The sequence below is a fragment of the Anoplopoma fimbria genome, unplaced genomic scaffold (genome assembly GCF_027596085.1).
Source record: "Anoplopoma fimbria isolate UVic2021 breed Golden Eagle Sablefish unplaced genomic scaffold, Afim_UVic_2022 Un_contig_11376_pilon_pilon, whole genome shotgun sequence".
NCBI classification, from domain to species: Eukaryota; Metazoa; Chordata; class Actinopteri; order Perciformes; family Anoplopomatidae; genus Anoplopoma; species Anoplopoma fimbria.
In genome coordinates, this window is record NW_026550797.1 from 1 (window position 1) to 11,674 (window position 11,674).

The following is an 11,674-nucleotide window of genomic DNA, read 5'->3' on the forward strand; positions in this document are numbered from 1 at the left end:
CTAGCTATTTCCTTCCCACCCTGTCGGTGTCCACTGAAAAAGCAGCAGCGCCCTCTGCTTTTTGTAAAGAGGAGTGAAAAGCTTACAGCACCTGGTATTCCCAGGCGGTCTCCCATCCAAGTACTGACCAGGCCCGACCCTGCTTAGCTTCCGAGATCAGACGAGATCGGGCGTGTTCAGGGTGGTATGGCCGTAAGCAAATATTGCGCCTACCAAAGGGCCTTTTAAAGATACTATATCACCACGCTTTGCTCTTTCGTCTATACAGGGAGCGCCTGCAGATTGCCAGACACACTCACAGCTTTTAAATGTCAAATCAGAATGTACAAAGTGGCTATAAGGATCACAAATGTAGTGCAGTAAAAAGATTAATATTTACTGTTGAAATGTAGAATACGTTAGCATAAAATTGAAAAGAAAATGATCGATGAGCTTAGGAATGATGAAAGCCATCATTTAACTGGATTTGTGTCATTTCTATACCGGCAAGTCATGATCTAGCTATTTCCTTCCCACCCTGTCGGTGTCCACTGAAAAAGCAGCAGCGCCTCTGCTTTTTGTAAAGAGGAGTGAAAAAGCTTACAGCACCTGGTATTCCCAGGCGGTCTCCCATCCAAGTACTGACCAGGCCCGACCCTGCTTAGCTTCCGAGATCAGACGAGATCGGGCGTGTTCAGGGTGGTATGGCCGTAAGCAAATATTGCGCCTACCAAAGGGCCTTTTAAAGATACTATATCACCACGCTTTGCTCTTTCGTCTATACAGGGAGCGCCTGCAGATTGCCAGACACACTCACAGCTTTTAAATGTCAAATCAGAATGTACAAAGTGGCTATAAGGATCACAAATGTAGTGCAGTAAAAAGATTAATATTTACTGTTGAAATGTAGAATACGTTAGCATAAAATTGAAAAGAAAATGATCGATGAGCTTAGGAATGATGAAAGCCATCATTTAACTGGATTTGTGTCATTTCTATACCGGCAAGTCATGATCTAGCTATTTCCTTCCCACCCTGTCGGTGTCCACTGAAAAAGCAGCAGCGCCCTCTGCTTTTTGTAAAGAGGAGTGAAAAAGCTTACAGCACCTGGTATTCCCAGGCGGTCTCCCATCCAAGTACTGACCAGGCCCGACCCTGCTTAGCTTCCGAGATCAGACGAGATCGGGCGTGTTCAGGGTGGTATGGCCGTAAGCAAATATTGTGCCTACCAAAGGGCCTTTTAAAGATACTATATCACCACGCTTTGCTCTTTCGTCTATACAGGGAGCGCCTGCAGATTGCCAGACACACTCACAGCTTTTAAATGTCAAATCAGAATGTACAAAGTGGCTATAAGGATCACAAATGTAGTGCAGTAAAAAGATTAATATTTACTGTTGAAATGTAGAATACGTTAGCATAAAATTGAAAAGAAAATGATCGATGAGCTTAGGAATGATGAAAGCCATCATTTAACTGGATTTGTGTCATTTCTATACCGGCAAGTCATGATCTAGCTATTTCCTTCCCACCCTGTCGGTGTCCACTGAAAAAGCAGCAGCGCCCTCTGCTTTTTGTAAAGAGGAGTGAAAAAGCTTACAGCACCTGGTATTCCCAGGCGGTCTCCCATCCAAGTACTGACCAGGCCCGACCCTGCTTAGCTTCCGAGATCAGACGAGATCGGGCGTGTTCAGGGTGGTATGGCCGTAAGCAAATATTGCGCCTACCAAAGGGCCTTTTAAAGATACTATATCACCACGCTTTGCTCTTTCGTCTATACAGGGAGCGCCTGCAGATTGCCAGACACACTCACAGCTTTTAAATGTCAAATCAGAATGTACAAAGTGGCTATAAGGATCACAAATGTAGTGCAGTAAAAAGATTAATATTTACTGTTGAAATGTAGAATACGTTAGCATAAAATTGAAAAGAAAATGATCGATGAGCTTAGGAATGATGAAAGCCATCATTTAACTGGATTTGTGTCATTTCTATACCGGCAAGTCATGATCTAGCTATTTCCTTCCCACCCTGTCGGTGTCCACTGAAAAAGCAGCAGCGCCCTCTGCTTTTTGTAAAGAGGAGTGAAAAAGCTTACAGCACCTGGTATTCCCAGGCGGTCTCCCATCCAAGTACTGACCAGGCCCGACCCTGCTTAGCTTCCGAGATCAGACGAGATCGGGCGTGTTCAGGGTGGTATGGCCGTAAGCAAATATTGTGCCTACCAAAGGGCCTTTTAAAGATACTATATCACCACGCTTTGCTCTTTCGTCTATACAGGGAGCGCCTGCAGATTGCCAGACACACTCACAGCTTTTAAATGTCAAATCAGAATGTACAAAGTGGCTATAAGGATCACAAATGTAGTGCAGTAAAAAGATTAATATTTACTGTTGAAATGTAGAATACGTTAGCATAAAATTGAAAAGAAAATGATCGATGAGCTTAGGAATGATGAAAGCCATCATTTAACTGGATTTGTGTCATTTCTATACCGGCAAGTCATGATCTAGCTATTTCCTTCCCACCCTGTCGGTGTCCACTGAAAAAGCAGCAGCGCCCTCTGCTTTTTGTAAAGAGGAGTGAAAAAGCTTACAGCACCTGGTATTCCCAGGCGGTCTCCCATCCAAGTACTGACCAGGCCCGACCCTGCTTAGCTTCCGAGATCAGACGAGATCGGGCGTGTTCAGGGTGGTATGGCCGTAAGCAAATATTGCGCCTACCAAAGGGCCTTTTAAAGATACTATATCACCACGCTTTGCTCTTTCGTCTATACAGGGAGCGCCTGCAGATTGCCAGACACACTCACAGCTTTTAAATGTCAAATCAGAATGTACAAAGTGGCTATAAGGATCACAAATGTAGTGCAGTAAAAAGATTAATATTTACTGTTGAAATGTAGAATACGTTAGCATAAAATTGAAAAGAAAATGATCGATGAGCTTAGGAATGATGAAAGCCATCATTTAACTGGATTTGTGTCATTTCTATACCGGCAAGTCATGATCTAGCTATTTCCTTCCCACCCTGTCGGTGTCCACTGAAAAAGCAGCAGCGCCCTCTGCTTTTTGTAAAGAGGAGTGAAAAAGCTTACAGCACCTGGTATTCCCAGGCGGTCTCCCATCCAAGTACTGACCAGGCCCGACCCTGCTTAGCTTCCGAGATCAGACGAGATCGGGCGTGTTCAGGGTGGTATGGCCGTAAGCAAATATTGCGCCTACCAAAGGGCCTTTTAAAGATACTATATCACCACGCTTTGCTCTTTCGTCTATACAGGGAGCGCCTGCAGATTGCCAGACACACTCACAGCTTTTAAATGTCAAATCAGAATGTACAAAGTGGCTATAAGGATCACAAATGTAGTGCAGTAAAAAGATTAATATTTACTGTTGAAATGTAGAATACGTTAGCATAAAATTGAAAAGAAAATGATCGATGAGCTTAGGAATGATGAAAGCCATCATTTAACTGGATTTGTGTCATTTCTATACCGGCAAGTCATGATCTAGCTATTTCCTTCCCACCCTGTCGGACAGCTTTTAAAATGTCAAATCAGAATGTACAAAGTGGCTATAAGGATCACAAATGTAGTGCAGTAAAAAGATTAATATTTACTGTTGAAATGTAGAATACGTTAGCATAAAATTGAAAAGAAAATGATCGATGAGCTTAGGAATGATGAAAGCCATCATTTAACTGGATTTGTGTCATTTCTATACCGGCAAGTCATGATCTAGCTATTTCCTTCCCACCCTGTCGGTGTCCACTGAAAAAGCAGCAGCGCCCTCTGCTTTTTGTAAAGAGGAGGAAAAAGCTTACAGCACCTGGTATTCCCAGGCGGTCTCCCATCCAAGTACTGACCAGGCCCGACCCTGCTTAGCTTCCGAGATCAGACGAGATCGGGCGTGTTCAGGGTGGTATGGCCGTAAGCAAATATTGTGCCTACCAAAGGGCCTTTTAAAGATACTATATCACCACGCTTTGCTCTTTCGTCTATACAGGGAGCGCCTGCAGATTGCCAGACACACTCACAGCTTTTAAATGTCAAATCAGAATGTACAAAGTGGCTATAAGGATCACAAATGTAGTGCAGTAAAAAGATTAATATTTACTGTTGAAATGTAGAATACGTTAGCATAAAATTGAAAAGAAAATGATCGATGAGCTTAGGAATGATGAAAGCCATCATTTAACTGGATTTGTGTCATTTCTATACCGGCAAGTCATGATCTAGCTATTTCCTTCCCACCCTGTCGGTGTCCACTGAAAAAGCAGCAGCGCCTCTGCTTTTTGTAAAGAGGAGTGAAAAAAGCTTACAGCACCTGGTATTCCCAGGCGGTCTCCCATCCAAGTACTGACCAGGCCCGACCCTGCTTAGCTTCCGAGATCAGACGAGATCGGGCGTGTTCAGGGTGGTATGGCCGTAAGCAAATATTGTGCCTACCAAAGGGCCTTTTAAAGATACTATATCACCACGCTTTGCTCTTTCGTCTATACAGGGAGCGCCTGCAGATTGCCAGACACACTCACAGCTTTTAAATGTCAAATCAGAATGTACAAAGTGGCTATAAGGATCACAAATGTAGTGCAGTAAAAAGATTAATATTTACTGTTGAAATGTAGAATACGTTAGCATAAAATTGAAAAGAAAATGATCGATGAGCTTAGGAATGATGAAAGCCATCATTTAACTGGATTTGTGTCATTTCTATACCGGCAAGTCATGATCTAGCTATTTCCTTCCCACCCTGTCGGTGTCCACTGAAAAAGCAGCAGCGCCTCTGCTTTTTGTAAAGAGGAGTGAAAAAGCTTACAGCACCTGGTATTCCCAGGCGGTCTCCCATCCAAGTACTGACCAGGCCCGACCCTGCTTAGCTTCCGAGATCAGACGAGATCGGGCGTGTTCAGGGTGGTATGGCCGTAAGCAAATATTGTGCCTACCAAAGGGCCTTTTAAAGATACTATATCACCACGCTTTGCTCTTTCGTCTATACAGGGAGCGCCTGCAGATTGCCAGACACACTCACAGCTTTTAAATGTCAAATCAGAATGTACAAAGTGGCTATAAGGATCACAAATGTAGTGCAGTAAAAAGATTAATATTTACTGTTGAAATGTAGAATACGTTAGCATAAAATTGAAAAGAAAATGATCGATGAGCTTAGGAATGATGAAAGCCATCATTTAACTGGATTTGTGTCATTTCTATACCGGCAAGTCATGATCTAGCTATTTCCTTCCCACCCTGTCGGTGTCCACTGAAAAAGCAGCAGCGCCCTCTGCTTTTTGTAAAGAGGAGTGAAAAAGCTTACAGCACCTGGTATTCCCAGGCGGTCTCCCATCCAAGTACTGACCAGGCCCGACCCTGCTTAGCTTCCGAGATCAGACGAGATCGGGCGTGTTCAGGGTGGTATGGCCGTAAGCAAATATTGTGCCTACCAAAGGGCCTTTTAAAGATACTATATCACCACGCTTTGCTCTTTCGTCTATACAGGGAGCGCCTGCAGATTGCCAGACACACTCACAGCTTTTAAATGTCAAATCAGAATGTACAAAGTGGCTATAAGGATCACAAATGTAGTGCAGTAAAAAGATTAATATTTACTGTTGAAATGTAGAATACGTTAGCATAAAATTGAAAAGAAAATGATCGATGAGCTTAGGAATGATGAAAGCCATCATTTAACTGGATTTGTGTCATTTCTATACCGGCAAGTCATGATCTAGCTATTTCCTTCCCACCCTGTCGGTGTCCACTGAAAAATCGGTGTCCACTGAAAAGCAGCAGCGCCCTCTGCTTTTTGTAAAGAGGAGTGAAAAAGCTTACAGCACCTGGTATTCCCAGGCGGTCTCCCATCCAAGTACTGACCAGGCCCGACCCTGCTTAGCTTCCGAGATCAGACGAGATCGGGCGTGTTCAGGGTGGTATGGCCGTAAGCAAATATTGTGCCTACCAAAGGGCCTTTAAAGATACTATATCACCACGCTTTGCTCTTTCGTCTATACAGGGAGCGCCTGCAGATTGCCAGACACACTCACAGCTTTTAAATGTCAAATCAGAATGTACAAAGTGGCTATAAGGATCACAAATGTAGTGCAGTAAAAAGATTAATATTTACTGTTGAAATGTAGAATACGTTAGCATAAAATTGAAAAGAAAATGATCGATGAGCTTAGGAATGATGAAAGCCATCATTTAACTGGATTTGTGTCATTTCTATACCGGCAAGTCATGATCTAGCTATTTCCTTCCCACCCTGTCGGTGTCCACTGAAAAAAGCAGCAGCCCTCTGCTTTTTGTAAAGAGGAGTGAAAAAGCTTACAGCACCTGGTATTCCCAGGCGGTCTCCCATCCAAGTACTGACCAGGCCCGACCCTGCTTAGCTTCCGAGATCAGACGAGATCGGGCGTGTTCAGGGTGGTATGGCCGTAAGCAAATATTGTGCCTACCAAAGGGCCTTTTAAAGATACTATATCACCACGCTTTGCTCTTTCGTCTATACAGGGAGCGCCTGCAGATTGCCAGACACACTCACAGCTTTTAAATGTCAAATCAGAATGTACAAAGTGGCTATAAGGATCACAAATGTAGTGCAGTAAAAAGATTAATATTTACTGTTGAAATGTAGAATACGTTAGCATAAAATTGAAAAGAAAATGATCGATGAGCTTAGGAATGATGAAAGCCATCATTTAACTGGATTTGTGTCATTTCTATACCGGCAAGTCATGATCTAGCTATTTCCTTCCCACCCTGTCGGTGTCCACTGAAAAGCAGCAGCGCCTCTGCTTTTTGTAAAGAGGAGTGAAAAAGCTTACAGCACCTGGTATTCCCAGGCGGTCTCCCATCCAAGTACTGACCAGGCCCGACCCTGCTTAGCTTCCGAGATCAGACGAGATCGGGCGTGTTCAGGGTGGTATGGCCGTAAGCAAATATTGCGCCTACCAAAGGGCCTTTTAAAGATACTATATCACCACGCTTTGCTCTTTCGTCTATACAGGGAGCGCCTGCAGATTGCCAGACACACTCACAGCTTTTAAATGTCAAATCAGAATGTACAAAGTGGCTATAAGGATCACAAATGTAGTGCAGTAAAAAGATTAATATTTACTGTTGAAATGTAGAATACGTTAGCATAAAATTGAAAAGAAAATGATCGATGAGCTTAGGAATGATGAAAGCCATCATTTAACTGGATTTGTGTCATTTCTATACCGGCAAGTCATGATCTAGCTATTTCCTTCCCACCCTGTCGGTGTCCACTGAAAAAGCAGCAGCGCCCTCTGCTTTTTGTAAAGAGGAGTGAAAAAGCTTACAGCACCTGGTATTCCCAGGCGGTCTCCCATCCAAGTACTGACCAGGCCCGACCCTGCTTAGCTTCCGAGATCAGACGAGATCGGGCGTGTTCAGGGTGGTATGGCCGTAAGCAAATATTGCGCCTACCAAAGGGCCTTTTAAAGATACTATATCACCACGCTTTGCTCTTTCGTCTATACAGGGAGCGCCTGCAGATTGCCAGACACACTCACAGCTTTTAAATGTCAAATCAGAATGTACAAAGTGGCTATAAGGATCACAAATGTAGTGCAGTAAAAAGATTAATATTTACTGTTGAAATGTAGAATACGTTAGCATAAAATTGAAAAGAAAATGATCGATGAGCTTAGGAATGATGAAAGCCATCATTTAACTGGATTTGTGTCATTTCTATACCGGCAAGTCATGATCTAGCTATTTCCTTCCCACCCTGTCGGTGTCCACTGAAAAAGCAGCAGCGCCCTCTGCTTTTTGTAAAGAGGAGTGAAAAAGCTTACAGCACCTGGTATTCCCAGGCGGTCTCCCATCCAAGTACTGACCAGGCCCGACCCTGCTTAGCTTCCGAGATCAGACGAGATCGGGCGTGTTCAGGGTGGTATGGCCGTAAGCAAATATTGTGCCTACCAAAGGGCCTTTTAAAGATACTATATCACCACGCTTTGCTCTTTCGTCTATACAGGGAGCGCCTGCAGATTGCCAGACACACTCACAGCTTTTAAATGTCAAATCAGAATGTACAAAGTGGCTATAAGGATCACAAATGTAGTGCAGTAAAAAGATTAATATTTACTGTTGAAATGTAGAATACGTTAGCATAAAATTGAAAAGAAAATGATCGATGAGCTTAGGAATGATGAAAGCCATCATTTAACTGGATTTGTGTCATTTCTATACCGGCAAGTCATGATCTAGCTATTTCCTTCCCACCCTGTCGGTGTCCACTGAAAAAGCAGCAGCGCCCTCTGCTTTTTGTAAAGAGGAGTGAAAAAGCTTACAGCACCTGGTATTCCCAGGCGGTCTCCCATCCAAGTACTGACCAGGCCCGACCCTGCTTAGCTTCCGAGATCAGACGAGATCGGGCGTGTTCAGGGTGGTATGGCCGTAAGCAAATATTGCGCCTACCAAAGGGCCTTTTAAAGATACTATATCACCACGCTTTGCTCTTTCGTCTATACAGGGAGCGCCTGCAGATTGCCAGACACACTCACAGCTTTTAAATGTCAAATCAGAATGTACAAAGTGGCTATAAGGATCACAAATGTAGTGCAGTAAAAAGATTAATATTTACTGTTGAAATGTAGAATACGTTAGCATAAAATTGAAAAGAAAATGATCGATGAGCTTAGGAATGATGAAAGCCATCATTTAACTGGATTTGTGTCATTTCTATACCGGCAAGTCATGATCTAGCTATTTCCTTCCCACCCTGTCGGTGTCCACTGAAAAAGCAGCAGCGCCCTCTGCTTTTTGTAAAGAGGAGTGAAAAAGCTTACAGCACCTGGTATTCCCAGGCGGTCTCCCATCCAAGTACTGACCAGGCCCGACCCTGCTTAGCTTCCGAGATCAGACGAGATCGGGCGTGTTCAGGGTGGTATGGCCGTAAGCAAATATTGCGCCTACCAAAGGGCCTTTTAAAGATACTATATCACCACGCTTTGCTCTTTCGTCTATACAGGGAGCGCCTGCAGATTGCCAGACACACTCACAGCTTTTAAATGTCAAATCAGAATGTACAAAGTGGCTATAAGGATCACAAATGTAGTGCAGTAAAAAGATTAATATTTACTGTTGAAATGTAGAATACGTTAGCATAAAATTGAAAAGAAAATGATCGATGAGCTTAGGAATGATGAAAGCCATCATTTAACTGGATTTGTGTCATTTCTATACCGGCAAGTCATGATCTAGCTATTTCCTTCCCACCCTGTCGGTGTCCACTGAAAAAGCAGCAGCGCCCTCTGCTTTTTGTAAAGAGGAGTGAAAAAGCTTACAGCACCTGGTATTCCCAGGCGGTCTCCCATCCAAGTACTGACCAGGCCCGACCCTGCTTAGCTTCCGAGATCAGACGAGATCGGGCGTGTTCAGGGTGGTATGGCCGTAAGCAAATATTGCGCCTACCAAAGGGCCTTTTAAAGATACTATATCACCACGCTTTGCTCTTTCGTCTATACAGGGAGCGCCTGCAGATTGCCAGACACACTCACAGCTTTTAAATGTCAAATCAGAATGTACAAAGTGGCTATAAGGATCACAAATGTAGTGCAGTAAAAAGATTAATATTTACTGTTGAAATGTAGAATACGTTAGCATAAAATTGAAAAGAAAATGATCGATGAGCTTAGGAATGATGAAAGCCATCATTTAACTGGATTTGTGTCATTTCTATACCGGCAAGTCATGATCTAGCTATTTCCTTCCCACCCTGTCGGTGTCCACTGAAAAAGCAGCAGCGCCCTCTGCTTTTTGTAAAGAGGAGTGAAAAAGCTTACAGCACCTGGTATTCCCAGGCGGTCTCCCATCCAAGTACTGACCAGGCCCGACCCTGCTTAGCTTCCGAGATCAGACGAGATCGGGCGTGTTCAGGGTGGTATGGCCGTAAGCAAATATTGCGCCTACCAAAGGGCCTTTTAAAGATACTATATCACCACGCTTTGCTCTTTCGTCTATACAGGGAGCGCCTGCAGATTGCCAGACACACTCACAGCTTTTAAATGTCAAATCAGAATGTACAAAGTGGCTATAAGGATCACAAATGTAGTGCAGTAAAAAGATTAATATTTACTGTTGAAATGTAGAATACGTTAGCATAAAATTGAAAAGAAAATGATCGATGAGCTTAGGAATGATGAAAGCCATCATTTAACTGGATTTGTGTCATTTCTATACCGGCAAGTCATGATCTAGCTATTTCCTTCCCACCCTGTCGGTGTCCACTGAAAAAGCAGCAGCGCCTCTGCTTTTTGTAAAGAGGAGTGAAAAAGCTTACAGCACCTGGTATTCCCAGGCGGTCTCCCATCCAAGTACTGACCAGGCCCGACCCTGCTTAGCTTCCGAGATCAGACGAGATCGGGCGTGTTCAGGGTGGTATGGCCGTAAGCAAATATTGTGCCTACCAAAGGGCCTTTTAAAGATACTATATCACCACGCTTTGCTCTTTCGTCTATACAGGGAGCGCCTGCAGATTGCCAGACACACTCACAGCTTTTAAATGTCAAATCAGAATGTACAAAGTGGCTATAAGGATCACAAATGTAGTGCAGTAAAAAGATTAATATTTACTGTTGAAATGTAGAATACGTTAGCATAAAATTGAAAAGAAAATGATCGATGAGCTTAGGAATGATGAAAGCCATCATTTAACTGGATTTGTGTCATTTCTATACCGGCAAGTCATGATCTAGCTATTTCCTTCCCACCCTGTCGGTGTCCACTGAAAAAGCAGCAGCGCCCTCTGCTTTTTGTAAAGAGGAGTGAAAATCTTACAGCACCTGGTATTCCCAGGCGGTCTCCCATCCAAGTACTGACCAGGCCCGACCCTGCTTAGCTTCCGAGATCAGACGAGATCGGGCGTGTTCAGGGTGGTATGGCCGTAAGCAAATATTGCGCCTACCAAAGGGCCTTTTAAAGATACTATATCACCACGCTTTGCTCTTTCGTCTATACAGGGAGCGCCTGCAGATTGCCAGACACACTCACAGCTTTTAAATGTCAAATCAGAATGTACAAAGTGGCTATAAGGATCACAAATGTAGTGCAGTAAAAAGATTAATATTTACTGTTGAAATGTAGAATACGTTAGCATAAAATTGAAAAGAAAATGATCGATGAGCTTAGGAATGATGAAAGCCATCATTTAACTGGATTTGTGTCATTTCTATACCGGCAAGTCATGATCTAGCTATTTCCTTCCCACCCTGTCGGTGTCCACTGAAAAAGCAGCAGCGCCCTCTGCTTTTTGTAAAGAGGAGTGAAAAAGCTTACAGCACCTGGTATTCCCAGGCGGTCTCCCATCCAAGTACTGACCAGGCCCGACCCTGCTTAGCTTCCGAGATCAGACGAGATCGGGCGTGTTCAGGGTGGTATGGCCGTAAGCAAATATTGTGCCTACCAAAGGGCCTTTTAAAGATACTATATCACCACGCTTTGCTCTTTCGTCTATACAGGGAGCGCCTGCAGATTGCCAGACACACTCACAGCTTTTAAATGTCAAATCAGAATGTACAAAGTGGCTATAAGGATCACAAATGTAGTGCAGTAAAAAGATTAATATTTACTGTTGAAATGTAGAATACGTTAGCATAAAATTGAAAAGAAAATGATCGATGAGCTTAGGAATGATGAAAGCCATCATTTAACTGGATTTGTGTCATTTCTATA

General features: G+C 43.5%; 23 non-coding genes across 23 annotated transcripts; all 23 read right to left on the reverse strand.

The window, feature by feature from the left end:
• Positions 1 to 79: 79 nt before the first annotated feature.
• Positions 80 to 198, reverse strand: LOC129115205 (5S ribosomal RNA). Its single transcript, XR_008532906.1, has one exon. It is a non-coding gene; the product is annotated as a 5S ribosomal RNA (ribosomal RNA).
• A 378-nt stretch (positions 199 to 576) lies between these two features.
• LOC129115217 (5S ribosomal RNA) lies at positions 577 to 695 on the reverse strand. Its single transcript, XR_008532917.1, has one exon. It is a non-coding gene; the product is annotated as a 5S ribosomal RNA (ribosomal RNA).
• A 379-nt stretch (positions 696 to 1,074) lies between these two features.
• LOC129115226 (5S ribosomal RNA) lies at positions 1,075 to 1,193 on the reverse strand. Its single transcript, XR_008532926.1, has one exon. It is a non-coding gene; the product is annotated as a 5S ribosomal RNA (ribosomal RNA).
• Positions 1,194 to 1,572: 379 nt separating this feature from the next.
• Positions 1,573 to 1,691, reverse strand: LOC129115227 (5S ribosomal RNA). Its single transcript, XR_008532927.1, has one exon. It is a non-coding gene; the product is annotated as a 5S ribosomal RNA (ribosomal RNA).
• A 379-nt stretch (positions 1,692 to 2,070) lies between these two features.
• LOC129115228 (5S ribosomal RNA) lies at positions 2,071 to 2,189 on the reverse strand. The gene has a single exon (XR_008532928.1). It is a non-coding gene; the product is annotated as a 5S ribosomal RNA (ribosomal RNA).
• Positions 2,190 to 2,568: 379 nt separating this feature from the next.
• LOC129115206 (5S ribosomal RNA) lies at positions 2,569 to 2,687 on the reverse strand. The gene has a single exon (XR_008532907.1). It is a non-coding gene; the product is annotated as a 5S ribosomal RNA (ribosomal RNA).
• Positions 2,688 to 3,066: 379 nt separating this feature from the next.
• LOC129115207 (5S ribosomal RNA) lies at positions 3,067 to 3,185 on the reverse strand. The gene has a single exon (XR_008532908.1). It is a non-coding gene; the product is annotated as a 5S ribosomal RNA (ribosomal RNA).
• Positions 3,186 to 3,791: 606 nt separating this feature from the next.
• Positions 3,792 to 3,910, reverse strand: LOC129115208 (5S ribosomal RNA). Its single transcript, XR_008532909.1, has one exon. It is a non-coding gene; the product is annotated as a 5S ribosomal RNA (ribosomal RNA).
• A 379-nt stretch (positions 3,911 to 4,289) lies between these two features.
• Positions 4,290 to 4,408, reverse strand: LOC129115209 (5S ribosomal RNA). The gene has a single exon (XR_008532910.1). It is a non-coding gene; the product is annotated as a 5S ribosomal RNA (ribosomal RNA).
• A 378-nt stretch (positions 4,409 to 4,786) lies between these two features.
• LOC129115210 (5S ribosomal RNA) lies at positions 4,787 to 4,905 on the reverse strand. Its single transcript, XR_008532911.1, has one exon. It is a non-coding gene; the product is annotated as a 5S ribosomal RNA (ribosomal RNA).
• Positions 4,906 to 5,284: 379 nt separating this feature from the next.
• Positions 5,285 to 5,403, reverse strand: LOC129115211 (5S ribosomal RNA). Its single transcript, XR_008532912.1, has one exon. It is a non-coding gene; the product is annotated as a 5S ribosomal RNA (ribosomal RNA).
• Positions 5,404 to 5,799: 396 nt separating this feature from the next.
• On the reverse strand, positions 5,800 to 5,918 carry LOC129115212 (5S ribosomal RNA). The gene has a single exon (XR_008532913.1). It is a non-coding gene; the product is annotated as a 5S ribosomal RNA (ribosomal RNA).
• Positions 5,919 to 6,295: 377 nt separating this feature from the next.
• Positions 6,296 to 6,414, reverse strand: LOC129115214 (5S ribosomal RNA). The gene has a single exon (XR_008532914.1). It is a non-coding gene; the product is annotated as a 5S ribosomal RNA (ribosomal RNA).
• Positions 6,415 to 6,791: 377 nt separating this feature from the next.
• LOC129115215 (5S ribosomal RNA) lies at positions 6,792 to 6,910 on the reverse strand. The gene has a single exon (XR_008532915.1). It is a non-coding gene; the product is annotated as a 5S ribosomal RNA (ribosomal RNA).
• A 379-nt stretch (positions 6,911 to 7,289) lies between these two features.
• On the reverse strand, positions 7,290 to 7,408 carry LOC129115216 (5S ribosomal RNA). The gene has a single exon (XR_008532916.1). It is a non-coding gene; the product is annotated as a 5S ribosomal RNA (ribosomal RNA).
• A 379-nt stretch (positions 7,409 to 7,787) lies between these two features.
• LOC129115218 (5S ribosomal RNA) lies at positions 7,788 to 7,906 on the reverse strand. Its single transcript, XR_008532918.1, has one exon. It is a non-coding gene; the product is annotated as a 5S ribosomal RNA (ribosomal RNA).
• A 379-nt stretch (positions 7,907 to 8,285) lies between these two features.
• On the reverse strand, positions 8,286 to 8,404 carry LOC129115219 (5S ribosomal RNA). The gene has a single exon (XR_008532919.1). It is a non-coding gene; the product is annotated as a 5S ribosomal RNA (ribosomal RNA).
• A 379-nt stretch (positions 8,405 to 8,783) lies between these two features.
• LOC129115220 (5S ribosomal RNA) lies at positions 8,784 to 8,902 on the reverse strand. The gene has a single exon (XR_008532920.1). It is a non-coding gene; the product is annotated as a 5S ribosomal RNA (ribosomal RNA).
• Positions 8,903 to 9,281: 379 nt separating this feature from the next.
• On the reverse strand, positions 9,282 to 9,400 carry LOC129115221 (5S ribosomal RNA). Its single transcript, XR_008532921.1, has one exon. It is a non-coding gene; the product is annotated as a 5S ribosomal RNA (ribosomal RNA).
• Positions 9,401 to 9,779: 379 nt separating this feature from the next.
• On the reverse strand, positions 9,780 to 9,898 carry LOC129115222 (5S ribosomal RNA). The gene has a single exon (XR_008532922.1). It is a non-coding gene; the product is annotated as a 5S ribosomal RNA (ribosomal RNA).
• Positions 9,899 to 10,276: 378 nt separating this feature from the next.
• On the reverse strand, positions 10,277 to 10,395 carry LOC129115223 (5S ribosomal RNA). The gene has a single exon (XR_008532923.1). It is a non-coding gene; the product is annotated as a 5S ribosomal RNA (ribosomal RNA).
• Positions 10,396 to 10,773: 378 nt separating this feature from the next.
• LOC129115225 (5S ribosomal RNA) lies at positions 10,774 to 10,892 on the reverse strand. The gene has a single exon (XR_008532925.1). It is a non-coding gene; the product is annotated as a 5S ribosomal RNA (ribosomal RNA).
• Positions 10,893 to 11,271: 379 nt separating this feature from the next.
• LOC129115224 (5S ribosomal RNA) lies at positions 11,272 to 11,390 on the reverse strand. Its single transcript, XR_008532924.1, has one exon. It is a non-coding gene; the product is annotated as a 5S ribosomal RNA (ribosomal RNA).
• Between the last annotated feature and the right edge of the window lie 284 nt (positions 11,391 to 11,674).